Source organism: Lissotriton vulgaris, chromosome 5 (assembly GCF_964263255.1).
Source record: "Lissotriton vulgaris chromosome 5, aLisVul1.2, whole genome shotgun sequence".
NCBI lineage: Eukaryota > Metazoa > Chordata > Amphibia > Caudata > Salamandridae > Lissotriton > Lissotriton vulgaris.
In genome coordinates, this window is record NC_141693.1 from 1539487279 (window position 1) to 1539501524 (window position 14246).

The following is a 14246-nucleotide window of genomic DNA, read 5'->3' on the forward strand; positions in this document are numbered from 1 at the left end:
CCACTGACCCTTCAAAACCTCGGGAGGGTAGTCAGATAAGTCCCTACCAATCTCCAAGGGCTCTCCCCTCTTGAGGGCCTCATAGAGAAACAAATTCCTCCTAATGTTCCCCACTGGGGGTATCCCTCTCTCCAGGAGGAAGTCTATCACCTCCTGTTCGGTGTACTCCATCAGTTCCACTTCTTGGTAAATCAACCCCATCGTGGCGAGGTACACCCGGGACACACCCTCCCAGTGGAACAAGGGGACAGTTCAGAACACTCTTCAGGAGGAAGCAATTTAGCAAACAACAATAATCCCCACAACAAGGCTCGGATTACATCCAAGCTCTATTTGCAGTGTAACCCGTGGCCGCTGTGGTACTGCGCAAACACAAGTCCTATCCCACCGCTTGCAACCAATGTAAGAAATGGGGGTTACCCAAATCTCAACCGGGGTAGCATGGCATCAAGCGGGCAGGCCAAACTTCGAGGACATGTGAAGCATTCACGCAGTACCCACAGACAACACACCAGGCACACCACAAAAGAGGCAGGACACCAATTTGAGTTGGAAAAAGATATGTAGTTTAGTAGGGTTTCCAACCTGCAAAGCAAAAGAATGCAAAACAGTAGTGTCACACAGGACGCCAAATGGCGCCAGAGCCAAGTGAATAATGGGGGGAAATTAGCTACATAGGAAGTAGTCCATGCTGAAAGAGAAAAAGGATGGAATCAAATTGTCATAAGATCTGGGGCCAATCTGGCGGGGCCAACTCAGACTCTCATCCTAAAGGGAAGGCTGTAATTGCAAAAGTTCTACATTAACATAGTTATACATCATGCACATTAACACCAACCCAACCCCTGTTAGGGAAGAAAACATTAGGGCATCACGGCATAACATGGACAGAAACACCTGCAATAAATCAGCCTGTCTGGCCCATCAATCTGGTACATAAACAAGGGCCTGGAATAACACCTCAGGCCAACCCAGTGACCAACCTAGGCGGAACATACATGGCCCAGCATAGATATCAGGTAGGAGCCCTCCTCATATATCAGGAACACCTGTAAGGAAATAGCTAGGCTCCCTCTACCAACAACCTTGGGGTATCAACATGAGGATGTACACAACAGCCCACCCTTATTAGGCCCCTGACGTCCCAATCCCAGGTCGGGGACGCAGTACGCTAGGCACTCTGCTTTAGTATAAGGCTCAGCCCTAACTAGGGAGAACAGGCAGATAGCTGTCACCTAACCACTAGGCCCGTATTACCTTGAACCTAATGGGGGCCAGCCTCTGGGCCTAAGAACCTCAACTTAGGGCAAACCCTCCCTGGGGTCTACATATTTAGGTGGGACACTTCAGGGAAAATTAGGCAGTTCGGGTATCCCGGGACTCTGCAGCAACAGTCACCAGCAGCCTTTCCTTGGTTTCTGGCCATATAGGCTCCACCTAGTCAACAGAGGCGGGGGGGGGGCGGACACCGACCCTGTGCCCCGTTGCCCTCTCCACCCCCACACTGTATATTGTTGCCCACACTCACCGGGCTGTCCAGGACCTCCTTTGCGGTGGGGGCAGGCACCGGCAATGTGCCTCGATGCCCCTGCTGCACAGTGCTTTCAATTGCAGGGCTTCCCTGACCAACCGGGAGCCCTGCGGGACCGGCAGCACCTTCTCGTGACCTCTGTCTCTCCCAGGCCCCTCTTATCTTGTGGGGACCCGGGCTGCAAGGCCAGGGGGCAGGCACCGACAATGTGCCTCGAGGCCCCCTGGCGTAGCGCACACAAAGGGAACTTTTCTCCCCTCTGGGGGATTCACCCGGCTCCTCTTCCTCACCGGGGGCCGGGGCGGCTCAATCGGGGCTCCCTCCTCCTGACGGGAGCCTCGCAGCTGCTCTGCTCCTGGCGCCTCAGGTCTAGAGGCGGGGCTGGCACCGACAGTGTGCCCCGGCCCCGCCTACCTCACCGGCCCCTCGTGTGGGGGCACAAACCGGCGGGGTGGCCTCCCGCTCCGGTTGCTCCTCTCGGGGCTCCCTCCTTGGCACGGGGGCCCCGCAACGAAGCTTCACCCGGGTCCCCCCCCTGCCTCATGGGGACCCGGGGCTCCGACTCGGCTTCTTCCTGCCTACCCGGCCGCCCGGGCCGGCAGCCAATCTGTACGCGGCGTTGGCGGGGGCGGGCCGATGACGCGGCCGGGCGCCTCCGTCACGTGACGCGAGTGTCGCGGCCTCAGGGCCTAGCGCGGTCCCTTCCTCACTTCGGCGGCCCTCTCCTGGTACCGGGGGCCGCCGCAACGACACCCACAGAAGTGGGGGAATCCCCACGACAGCGCCGGGCCGCGGCGGTGATTTCCGGCGGCAATAGGGGGTAGGCTCCCTTTTAATTACTTCTTAAGATAGCGGCAAAAGCGCGCTTTCACAAACGGCGCTATTTACAAGCTGCCTCAGTCTCCTCAGGAAAAACAGCGAAAATTGCGCTATTTACAAGCTGCCACAGTCTCCTCATAAAACAGCGCTATTCATAGCGCACGGCGCCTCCCTCTGCCCACAACTTCAGCTCCTTCCTCAGACCACGCCAAGGGGGCTGGAATTTAGCGCTTCACCACACAGCGCTGGACAAGCGGGCTTTTCAACACTAGGGGGCCACAACAGTCCCAGGGGCCCAGCGCTTCCACAGGGCCTCACACCACCTCAGCCCGCAGCAGTTCCTTTGGGGGCACAATCTTCCCCAGGGGGGCTTCAGAGGGGCAGACAGTCCCACAGCAGTTCCTCAGGGGCACACTCCTCACCTCCTGGGCGCTTCTTCACACAGCGCTGGCGTGGTATCCGGTCAAATAGCGTCAGTGACCTGGATAGGGGCCCTCCCTTATCAGGGGCCCATGGGGACAGCAGAGGGGGGGGGTTTATAGGGGTGCAGGGCCCAGCTCACAGGCCCATGTGGCGGTAGCACCTCACAGCAGGTCCCCTCTCTTCCTTGTCCCAGCGCTGACTGACTCTCTGGTGACACTTCCCCCTTACTTATACCCTCCTCCCAGGCAGTGCCAGGACCTTCTAGAATGTTGGCAAATCTGGCCTAAACTGGCTCAAGGGGAGGGGGTGAGCACCCTGGGTGCCAGGCTTTCCCTCCAAAAGCTAGGGGTAGCTGGGTAATATTAACTAGACCACCAACCTAACGCAGTCAGGTGGCACTACCCAGGGCCATGGCATCCATTTTAAAATCACAGTAAATTTTAGTCAGGTACATTTTCAAAATGGGGGATATTTTCTGTACACCATTTAACAACATGTAATTTTACATCATGGTAACTCTTACCACACATGGTCCTTATATGTTTAATACCATGGGGGAGACATTCAATTTAGGGGGGCAAAAAGCGAATAATTTGGGGGAAAAAGGCCAAGTCCAACACAACTCCCCCCCAGCCAAAAGCCAGGGTAGACTGATCAATGCCTTGATGGGCTTTCCTGCTTGGGGCGGAAAAAGGTGGACGCAGGCCTGCAACTACAGGAGCACCTGCATTTTCTCCTCCACTCTGGAACCCAATGGTTCTCTCTCGCAACCCTCCCTTCACTAACAAAACCACCCCACTGGTGTTCCCTAGTGGGATGTTTCTCCTTCCCAGAGTGTGAGGCTCTAGCCTCAGGCTTGTAATTTTCTTGAACCACTCTCCTCTCTCCAAATTGCCACTGGTCCACCCATCTGGGGTCTACACCCTCAGACTGACCAGCCCTTAGGGGCGAGGCTCTCCTCCCCCTACTTCTCCTCCTAGGGTTCCTCCATCTCCTACGCCTGGGGACACCCTCACACAACTCTCTCCCCAACCTGGAGTCGAAACCCACAGGCTGAACCGGTGACAGGGGCGAGTCCTCCCTCTCCCTGCACCCCCTCCCAGAGTTCCGCACCCTCCTACCCGGAGAAGTACCCCTGGGAGTCACTTCCGGGGGGACTCTGGTTTCAGATGTCCCTCCCACCAGGGCAGGCAACTCCTGTCCCTGGCCACCCAACCCGGGATCTGTGCCCTGTGGCTGAGCTGGTGACAGAGAAGAGACCCTCCTCCCTCTGCACCCCCTCCCAGAGTTCCGCACCCTCCTAACTGGAGTGGTACCCCTGGGAGTCAATTTGGTAGGGACCTGCATTACAGGAACCCCACCCTCCAGGCCAGGCAACTCCTGAACCTGAACCCCCAGTCCAGGATCTAAACCCTGTGACTGGTCAGACCCCCGAACCGCTAGAGCTCTGATTATTGATGCTCCGGGTTCTCCTGACATAAGGGGATCCCTCCCTCTGGATGACACAACGGGACAGCCTAGCCTCCCAACCTGGGGTTCTCTTAAAGAGCACTCCAGGCCCAGTGACCACAGCTGGGGCACCTCGGGACACCTCCCCGTCTCACTCCCTTCAGGATCACTCCCCTCAGCCTTCCCAGACGCTCTGGCACTTACCCAGAGGTCTGCCTCCCGTGCAAGTTCTCTGTGGTCTGAGAACCCGCACTGCAACAGATGGTGACGCAGTCTTGGGAAACAACTCCTTAGCATGTGCTCCCGGATAACGGCATGGCACAGCCCATCCCAATCCTCCACTGCTCTCCTCACCACCCAATCCTCCAGTACAGTCCAACACTCCTCCTCAAACTCTCCCCAGGACTGATGGGACAGCTTTCCCCTGCCCCTGAACACTAACCCGTCCTCCTCTTCCGGGGAATCAGGCACAGTCTCCTGGGCTTCGGGAGTGGGACTCCTTGCACTGGACCTACACTCGCTGCCACCACTGGAACCCACCCTCTTCGGTGAATCCAGACTCCTAAAACCACTCTCAGGGGACAACCTACCCACCTGAGCTGATCTCTCTCTTGCAAAGGCCCTTTCCGCCTCTGCCATCCTCTCCAGCGCTAGGACTTTTTCAGTCTCTAGTCGCTGCTCTTCTACCCTCAGCTGCGCTAAGCCCTCGGCATGCCTGAGCTTTGCCAGCGCCAGCTGATACTCCCTCTCTTCTCTCCTATCTACCCACTCTTCTGGGGACAGGGAAAGGGATTGGGCAGTGGCCCCGGGGCTGGACCCAGTGCTGGACTCCCTATCTACAGTGTCCTCATCAGCTCCTGGCATCTCCGCCCTCTCAAATTCTTCCTCCTCCTCATCGGAGTAATTACCTTCCAGGTTTCTGGATGGGGAGCCCTCTCTCTGGTCTCTAACCCACTGACCCTTCAAAACCTCGGGAGGGTAGTCAGATAAGTCCCCACCAATCTCCAAGGGCTCTCCCCTCTTGAGGGCCTCATAGAGAAACAAATTCTTCCTAATGTTCCCCACTGGGGGTATCCCTCTCTCCAGGAGGAAGTCTATCACCTCCTGTTCGGTGTACTCCATCAGTTCCACTTCTTGGTAAATCAACCCCATCGTGGCGAGGTACACCCGGGACACACCCTCCCAGTGGAACAAGGGGACAGTTCAGAACACTCTTCAGGAGGAAGCAATTTAGCAAACAACAATAATCCCCACAACAAGGCTCGGATTACATCCAAGCTCTATTTGCAGTGTAACCCGTGGCCGCTGTGGTACTGCGCAAACACAAGTCCTATCCGACCGCTTGCAACCAATGTAAGAAATGGGGGTTACCCAAATCTCAACCGGGGTAGCATGGCATCAAGCGGGCAGGCCAAACTTCGAGGACATGTGAAGCATTCACGCAGTACCCACAGACAACACACCAGGCACACCACAAAAGAGGCAGGGCACCAATTTGAGTTGGAAAAAAGATATGTAGTTTAGTAGGGTTTCCAACCTGCAAAGCAAAAGAATGCAAAACAGTAGTGTCACACAGGACGCCAAATGGCGCCAGAGCCAAGTGAATAATGGGGGGAAATTATTTACATAGGAAGTAGTCCATGCTGAAAGAGAAAAAGGATGGAATCAAATTGTCATAAGATCTGGGGCCAATCTGGCGGGGCCAACTCAGACTCTCATCCTAAAGGGAAGGCTGTAATTGCAAAAGTTCTACATTAACATAGTTATACATCATGCACATTAACACCAACCCAACCCCTGTTAGGGAAGAAAACATTAGGGCATCACAGCATAACATGGACAGAAACACCTGCAATAAATCAGCCTGTCTGGCCCATCAATCTGGTACATAAACAAGGGCCTGGAATAACACCTCAGCCCAACCCAGTGACCAACCTAGGCGGAACATACATCGCCCAGCATAGATATCAGGTAGGAGCCCTCCTCATATATCAGGAACACCTGTAAGGAAATAGCTAGGCTCCCTCTACCAACAACCTTGGGGTATCAACATCAGGATGTACACAACAGCCACCCTTATTAGGCCCCTGACGTCCCAATCCCAGGTCGGGGACGCAGTACTCTAGGCACTCTGATTTAGTATAAGGCTCAGCCCTAACTAGGGAGAACAGGCAGATAGCAGTCACCTAACCACTAGGCCCGTATTACCTTGAACCTAAAGGGGGCCAGCCTCTGGGCCTAAGAACCTCAACTTAGGGCAAACCCTCCCCGGGGTCTACATATTTAGGTGGGACACTTCAGGGAAAATTAGGCAGTTCGGGTATCCCGGGACTCTGCAGCAACAGTCACCAGCAGCCTTTCCTTGGTTTCTGGCCATATAGGCTCCACCTAGTCAACAGAGGCAGGGGGGGGGGGGGGGCGGACACCGACCCTGTGCCCCGTTGCCCTCTCCACCCCCACACTGTATATTGTTGCCCACACTCACCGGGCTGTCCAGGACCTCCTTTGCGGTGGGGGCAGGCACCGGCAATGTGCCTCGATGCCCCTGCTGCACAGTGCTTTCAATTGCAGGGCTTCCTTGACCAACCGGGAGCCCTGCGGGACCAGCAGCACCTTTTCGTGACCTCTGTCTCTCCCAGGCCCCTCTTATCTTGTGGGGACCCGGGCTGCAAGGCCAGGGGGCAGGCACCGACAATGTGCCTCGAGGCCCCCTGGCGTAGCGCACACAAAGGGAACTTTTCTCCCCTCTGGGGGATTCACCCGGCTCCTCTTCCTCACAGGGGGCCGGGGCGGCTCAATCGGGGCTCCCTCCTCCTGATGGGAGCCTCGCAGCTGCTCTGCTCCGGGCGCCTGAGGTCTAGAGGCGGGGCTGGCACCGACAGTGTGCCCCGGCCCCACCTACCTCACCGGCCCCTCGTGTGGGGGCACAAACCGGCGGGGTGGCCTCCCGCTCCGGTTGCTCCTCTCGGGGCTCCCTCCTTGGCACGGGGGCCCCGCAACGAAGCTTCACCCGGGTCCCCCTTCTGCCTCACGGGGACCCGGGGCTCCGACTCGGCTTCTTCCTGCCTACCCGGCCGCCCGGGCCGGCAGCCAATCTCTACGCGGCGTTGGCGGGGGCGGGCCGATGACGCGGCCGGGCGCCCCCGTCACGTGACGCGAGTGTCGCGGCCTCAGGGCCTAGCGCGGTCCCTTCCTCACTTCGGCGGCCCTCTCCTGGTACCGGGGGCCGCCGCAACGACACCCACAGCAGTGGGGGAATCCCCACGACAGCGCCGGGCCGCGGCGGTGATTTCCGGCGGCAATAAGGGGTAGGCTCCCTTTTAATTACTTCTTAAGATAGCGGCAAAAGCGCGCTTCCACAAACGGCGCTATTTTACAAGCTGCCTCCGTCTCCTCAGGAAAAACAGCGAAAATCGCGCTATTTACAAGCTGCCACAGTCTCCTCATAAAACAGCGCTATTCATAGCACACGGCGCCTCGCTCTGCCCACAACTTCAGCTCCTTCCTCAGACCACGCCAAGGGGGCTGGAATTTAGCGCTTCACCACACAGCGCTGGACAAGCGGGCTTTTCAACACTAGGGGGCCACAACAGTCCCAGGGGCCCAGCGCTTCCACAGGGCCTCACACCACCTCAGCCCGCAGCAGTTCCTTTGGGGGCACAATCTTCCCCAGGGGGGCTTCAGAGGGGCAGACAGTCCCACAGCAGTTCCTCAGGGGCACACTCCTCACCTCCTGGGCGCTTCTTCACACAGCGCTGGCGTGGTATCCGGTCAAATAGCGTCAGTGACCTGGATAGGGGCCCTCCCTTGTTAGGGGCCCATGGGGACAGCAGAGGGGGGGGTTTATAGGGGTGCAGGGCCCAGCTCACAGGCCCATGTGGCGGTAGCACCTCACAGCAGGTCCCCTCTCTTCCTTGTCCCAGCGCTGACTGACTCTCTGGTGACACTTCCCCCTTACTTATACCCTCCTCCCAGGCAGTGCCAGGACCTTCTAGAATGTTGGCAAATCTGGCCTAAACTGGCTCAAGGGGAGGGGGTGAGCACCCTGGGTGCCAGGCTTTCCCTCCAAAAGCTAGGGGTAGCTGGGTAATATTAACTAGACCGCCAACCTAACGCAGTCAGGTGGCACTACCCAGGGCCATGGCATCCATTTTAAAATCACCGTACATTTTAGTCAGGTACATTTTCAAAATGGGGGATATTTTCTGTACACCATTTAACAACATGTAATTTTACATCATGGTAACTCTTACCACACATGGTCCTTATATGTTTAATACCATGGTGGAGACATTCAATTTAGGGGGGCAAAAAGCGAAAAATTTGGGGGAAAAAGGCAAAGTCCAACACAGGGGTAGTGAGTGTTGCATGGGCCTAGTCTTTCTGTGGGGTGTCTTGAATTTAAACATCATGGAGGGCCTGGATGGTTTGGGATTGTGCAGATTTTTCTGTGTTTTTCGATTTTTTGGGGTGTTCATGGGGACAGGCCATGTGGGTGGGGGCCATTTTGAGTGCTGGTACAGGCAGGCCATGTGCTGGGAGGCAAGTGGCCTTTTTGAATGCAGGGAGAGTTCTAGGCCTGCAACCATTTTGCCTAGTTTTCAACCTTTATGCCTAGGGGTAGTGAGTGTTGCATGAGCCTAGTCTTTCTGTGGGGTGTCTTGAATTTAAACATCATGGAGGGCCTGGATGGTTTGGGATTGTGCTGATTTTTCTGTGATTTTTGTTTTTTTGGCCTGTTGTTGTGGCCTTTTCACCAGGGGTAGTGAGTGTTGCATGGGCCTAGTCTTTCTGTGGGGTGTCTTGAATTTAAACATCATGGAGGGCCTGGATGGTTTGGGATTGTGCTGATTTTTCTGTGTTTTTTGATTTTTTGGGGTGTTCATGGGGACAGGCCATGTGGGTGGGGGCCATTTTGAGTGCTGGTACAGGCAGGCCCTGGCCATGTTCTGGGAGGCAGGGGGCCATTTTGAATGCAGGCAGTGTTCTTAGGTCTGCAACCATTTTGCCTAGTTTTCAACCTTTATGCCCAGGGGTAGTGAGTGGTGCATGGGCCTAGTCTTTCTGTGGGGTGTCTTGAATTTAAACATCATGGAGGGCTTGGGATTGTGCTGATTTTTCTGTGATTTTCGATTTTTTGGGGTGTATAACTGAACTGATGTTCCTCTGTATTCCATTGCTTTTAGGTGCACAAGACTCAAGAGAACCACCAGTGCCAGGAAGAAGTCCTGCAGCGGTGTGTGTGTGCAGCTGCAGCATAACGTCACGCGACGTCACGTCTGGCCACAGACAACTCTGCAACTCGTGCAACTGCGGCCTGCTGTTCTGACCTGCTCTGAAGAAGATGGCCCCAAAAAAAGTTCCCCGTAGCTCCTCTAGCAAGAAAGTTGCCAGTAAGGAGCAGAAGAAGCAAGTTTCCAAGGAGACTGGTGTGCCGCCCGCCACATTTTTTGGGATTAAAAAAAAAAGTATGCCTGCAGCAGCAGCGGGATCTGCTGGGGACCAAGCTGGGAGCAGCACCCCCGCTCCATTGGGCTCAGTGCCACCATCACCACCACGCCAACTTAAGTCCAAGCCCTTGAGTGCTGCAGAGGCAGCCAGTGTACTTCTTCAATCACCATTGACCAGTGATGTTGGCTCATCGCAAGAAAGTAGCAGCAATGTCCCTCAATCAACACAGATTGTTGTAACTCATCTGACGAGTGTTGAACAACCACTGCCGCAACAACAACCACATGTGCAAGTACAAGACCAAGTACATGTGGAAGGAGAGGCAGCGCAAGGAGATGCGCAAGCAGAGGTGCATGGAGGGACAGAAGTGCCCACAATAGTTGTTCCTCCCGAAGTAGGGGCACAGCAGGAAATCGACAATCAAGCCGAAGTATTATTTGAGGAAGCCACTCCTCCTGATGATCATTCATTATCTTCCACACCCCTAGCAAGGAAGAGATCAAGGGTGGTGTCTACATCTTCTTCAAGCACACCTCCTTCTGATGATACAGATCAAAATTGGGAACCAGCACCACTGCCGTCTGAGAGTGAGGCACACCATGATCTGACAAAGGTAGTTAAGCGTAAAAGGAAGCGCGTCCAAAGTCTCATACTTATGGAGTGTGATGAGGCTGAACAAGAAGTGGCGGATACTGCTGCTGATGAAGAAGACTGTCACGACGACGAACCAGTCATCATAAAGGTCACTGCAGCCCCAGCGGGCATGCAGCAAACAGACATTTTGACTCTAGCCCGAGAAGCTGCTGAGCGTGATGATGTTTTCGACGAGGAGGCAATGGAAGAAACACCACAATCATTGGAGTTAACTAGTACACCAACACCTACCGCTTCCATATTTCTTACTCGCCAGAAGGGACCTCCATCCACCTCGACCTCAATTAGTGGTGGTGAAAGTGCAAAACGTACTGAAGTTCGGCAATCCACATCCTTCACTTCATCTGGCATTAGCAGCAGGACCACCACCACCAGTATCGCCGCCTCCTCCGGCCCCCAAAGACATTTCAAGTCTGCAGTTTGGGACTTCTTTAGTGTTTGCCCAAAAAAGAAAAACCTCGCCATTTGTAGCATTTGTAAGCTTGCAGTTAGTCGTGGTAAGTTTGGTTCCAACTATGGTACCGGAGGCCAGAGAGGTCATCTTGAAAGAAAGCACGATGTCAAATGGTTTGCGCACCTACAGGCGATCAAGGAAGGCCGAATTGCACGTCAAGAAAACGTTGATGTTTCATCTGATGATGACGAGGAGGAAGAAGACGTGTCAAACACTTCACTTACACCCAGTACCCCTGTCAGCAGCACACCCCATGTGAGCCACACTAAGAGTGTGGGAGAGGGTGAGACATCAATGCAAAAAAGTTCATCAGCGAGCGTAACTGGGTCGAAGAAATCATCATCATCCCGTAAATGCTTGGTCCAGGGCAACATTAAAAAGATGTTGTTTACAGAAGCGCCATATGAACGCAACCACCCACTGACGCGTCTGCATAACACTAAGCTGGATAAAATGCTAGCTCTGGACCTTCTCCCTTTTTCTTTTGTAGAAGGGGTTGGTTTTCTAGAATTAGTGGCAGCGCTCTGCCCTAAATGGAAGGTTCCTAGCCGGTTCTATTTTGCCAGAGTTGCTGTTCCAGCACTACATGAAGATGTGCTGGAGGTGATTGGGGCAGCTTTGCAGAAGAGTGCTGTTCACACTATACATGTGACAACAGACATGTGGACCAGTGGCGCAGGCTCTGATTACATGTGCATCACTGCACACTGGGTCTCAATTTCAGGGGTTAAAGCAAAGCTAAACGCAGGTGTTGACCCGGACCAAGTTTTTAAAGCTGCTCGGAAACATGCAACACTAGCCATGTTTGGCTTGGAGAAACGTCACACAGCACAAAACATTTTGGATGAGTTTAACACAAAGGTCCTTCACTGGCTGTCCCCAAAAAAATGCCAGATTTGTTATGTTTCCACGGATAATGGCGCCAATGTAGTTAAGGCCATGGCGGTGGGTGGCTATTTCAGAGTGCCGTGTTTGGTGCACTGTATAAACCTGGTTGTTAAATAATTCTTGAGTGATAAAGACAGTCCAGCGTACGAGGTAGTGGACACCTGCCGAAAAATGTGCAACCATTTCAGCCATTCTTTTAAGGCCCGGAAGCATCTGAGGAGCCTGCTACATGAACGTCGAATGCCTGTGAAAGCACTCATCCAGGAGGTGGCAACACGTTGGAACTCAACCTTCTACATGCTTGAGCGTCTGAATGAGCAGTATACGGTACTCGATCACTATTTCTTAAAACAGGGTACAGCTCACAAGGACCTGAGGATGGATGCGGCGCAATGGGAAATAGTTAAAAGCCTGACAGGCATGCTTAGTCCTTTTGAGGTCTTCACGCGTGCAGTCAGCAAGGAGGACTGTAATTTGGGAAAAGGTATCCCATTTTTGTACATGCTGGAGCACCAACTGAAGGCGGTGTGTTCTGTGTTTCAAAAAAATTAAAAAAAACAAGACCCTTTTGTTTTGGCGGAGAAATTATTAGAGCGCCTACAAGGTGATAAACGTCTTAAAATGATCCACTCAGAACAGCATTACATTTGTGCTACTATTCTGGATCCACACTACAATAAAGGCGCTGGCAGGCCAAGCATTCTTTTGCTGATGAAGATGTTACAAAGTACAAACGTTGGCTAGCCTTGTCAGCCAAGAGGTTTGAAAGAGAACGGCAGGTCATTGAAGGAAAAGGCAGTACATCAGCATCAGCAGGCCATCCCCAGTCAAAATAATCCACTTCTGCATCTGTGGCTGTGGCACAAGTGACCTCTCAGCCGTTAAAGACACCGGCAACCGGATCATCTGCACCAGACACAACAGTAACATTGAATGCTGAAGAGGATTGGCTAACTTGGCTTGGGTTTGGTTCTCAAAAGGTCAAAGCAACAGCTAAGCAAAGTGGATGAACCTTGGAGGAGGACCTTGAGTCGATGGTGCAGGACTATCTGAATGACTCAACAGAGGTCTATGTTAATGCTGACCCATTGGCGTATTGGCACGGGAAAAAAGAATTGTGGCCACAGCTCTCCAACCTGGCTTTAAACTACTTGTCTTGCCCACTCGCAATTTGTCTTCTGAACGTGTTTTCAGTGCTGCTGGTGGCATTGTAACTCCCAAACGGAGCCGCCTCTCGCCCAAAAATGTGGAGAGGTTAACAATGATCAAGATGAATCAACACCTCATATCACCAGATTACAAAGTACGAGAAAGCACGCCGGATGAAGACGAGGTGGACAGCAACGTCGATGAGGGAATTTCTTCTCTGTTAGGTGACACTGAGCTCACCCTGCCTGACGAAGCCTTATTCTTATTCATGGACCACACCGAGCCCTGAAAATGAGACAATGAATCAATAACTTTCTTTTTCGTCCTTATTCACTTTTATTCCTGTGTGTCTGTCTTTCTTTGTTGTGCACAGTTAATATATTTCAAACTTTATTCACCTAATCACAAAAACAAGCCCATCAGCAGAACTGTCTTCACTTGTTTGCTTATTGATTTGAAAGTGCCGCAGTCTGCATTCCTCAGGTTCACAAGTTCAGAAGAACATGCACCTCTATCCTCCTCCTCCAGACTCCCATTTCCCTGAAAGCAGAGGGCTGGATTACGCTCAATGAAGAAAGACTCAGCACTTGTGGGGGTGTTCTACTTCTTTGCGGGTGAGTTGACGGCTCTGGGGCCATTGCTGGGAAGCTCTAATACCGGATAAAAGTGGTTTGGACCAATTCGGAGCCGGAAATTTTTTAGTTTTTTTTGCTAACTTGCTTGCCTTTGAGGTGCTCTTTGGGGGGGTCCGGGTGTTTGTGGGTGAGTTTTGGGGTCTGGGAGTACTGCTGGGACAGTCTAATCTTGATTGCATTTGCTTTTCAGGAAATCCGTGGTGCAAAACGGGAGTTATGGCCTAGCTGCACAGCGCGTTTGGACCGAAGGCCGAGAAATATTGTACGTATGAGATTTTCCTTTTTGGCTGTTTGGGGGTGTTGTGCTTTTTGGCGGGTGGGTTGGCGGGTCTTGGGGCATTCCTGGGAAGGTCTAATACCGGATAGAAGTGGTTGGGACAAAATCCATGCTGAATTTTTTTGTTGCTATTTCTGACATTTTGCTCAATGTAGATAGAAGTGGTTGGGACAAAATCCATAAGGAAAAGCCTTTTGGAACTTTTTGTAACTTAGGGTTCGTTAGGGTTAGCCCTAGCAGCAGGATTGCATGTGTTTCGGGGTGTTCTACTTTATTTTATTTATTTATAGTGTTTTGTATAGCGCGGACAAGACCCGTGGGTATCAGAGCGCTTAACAAGGAAAGAATTACATATAGACATTATAATAGCAGTACTAACAACAAAAGAATAATGAGGTAGAAGGCAATATACTGTATGGACGAGATTAGATATATATATTCATAATATCTGTGCAATTAGCATTATATGGCGAGCAAGGCTTGGCTTGTGTCATGGTAACAAACCATGCTCGTTGA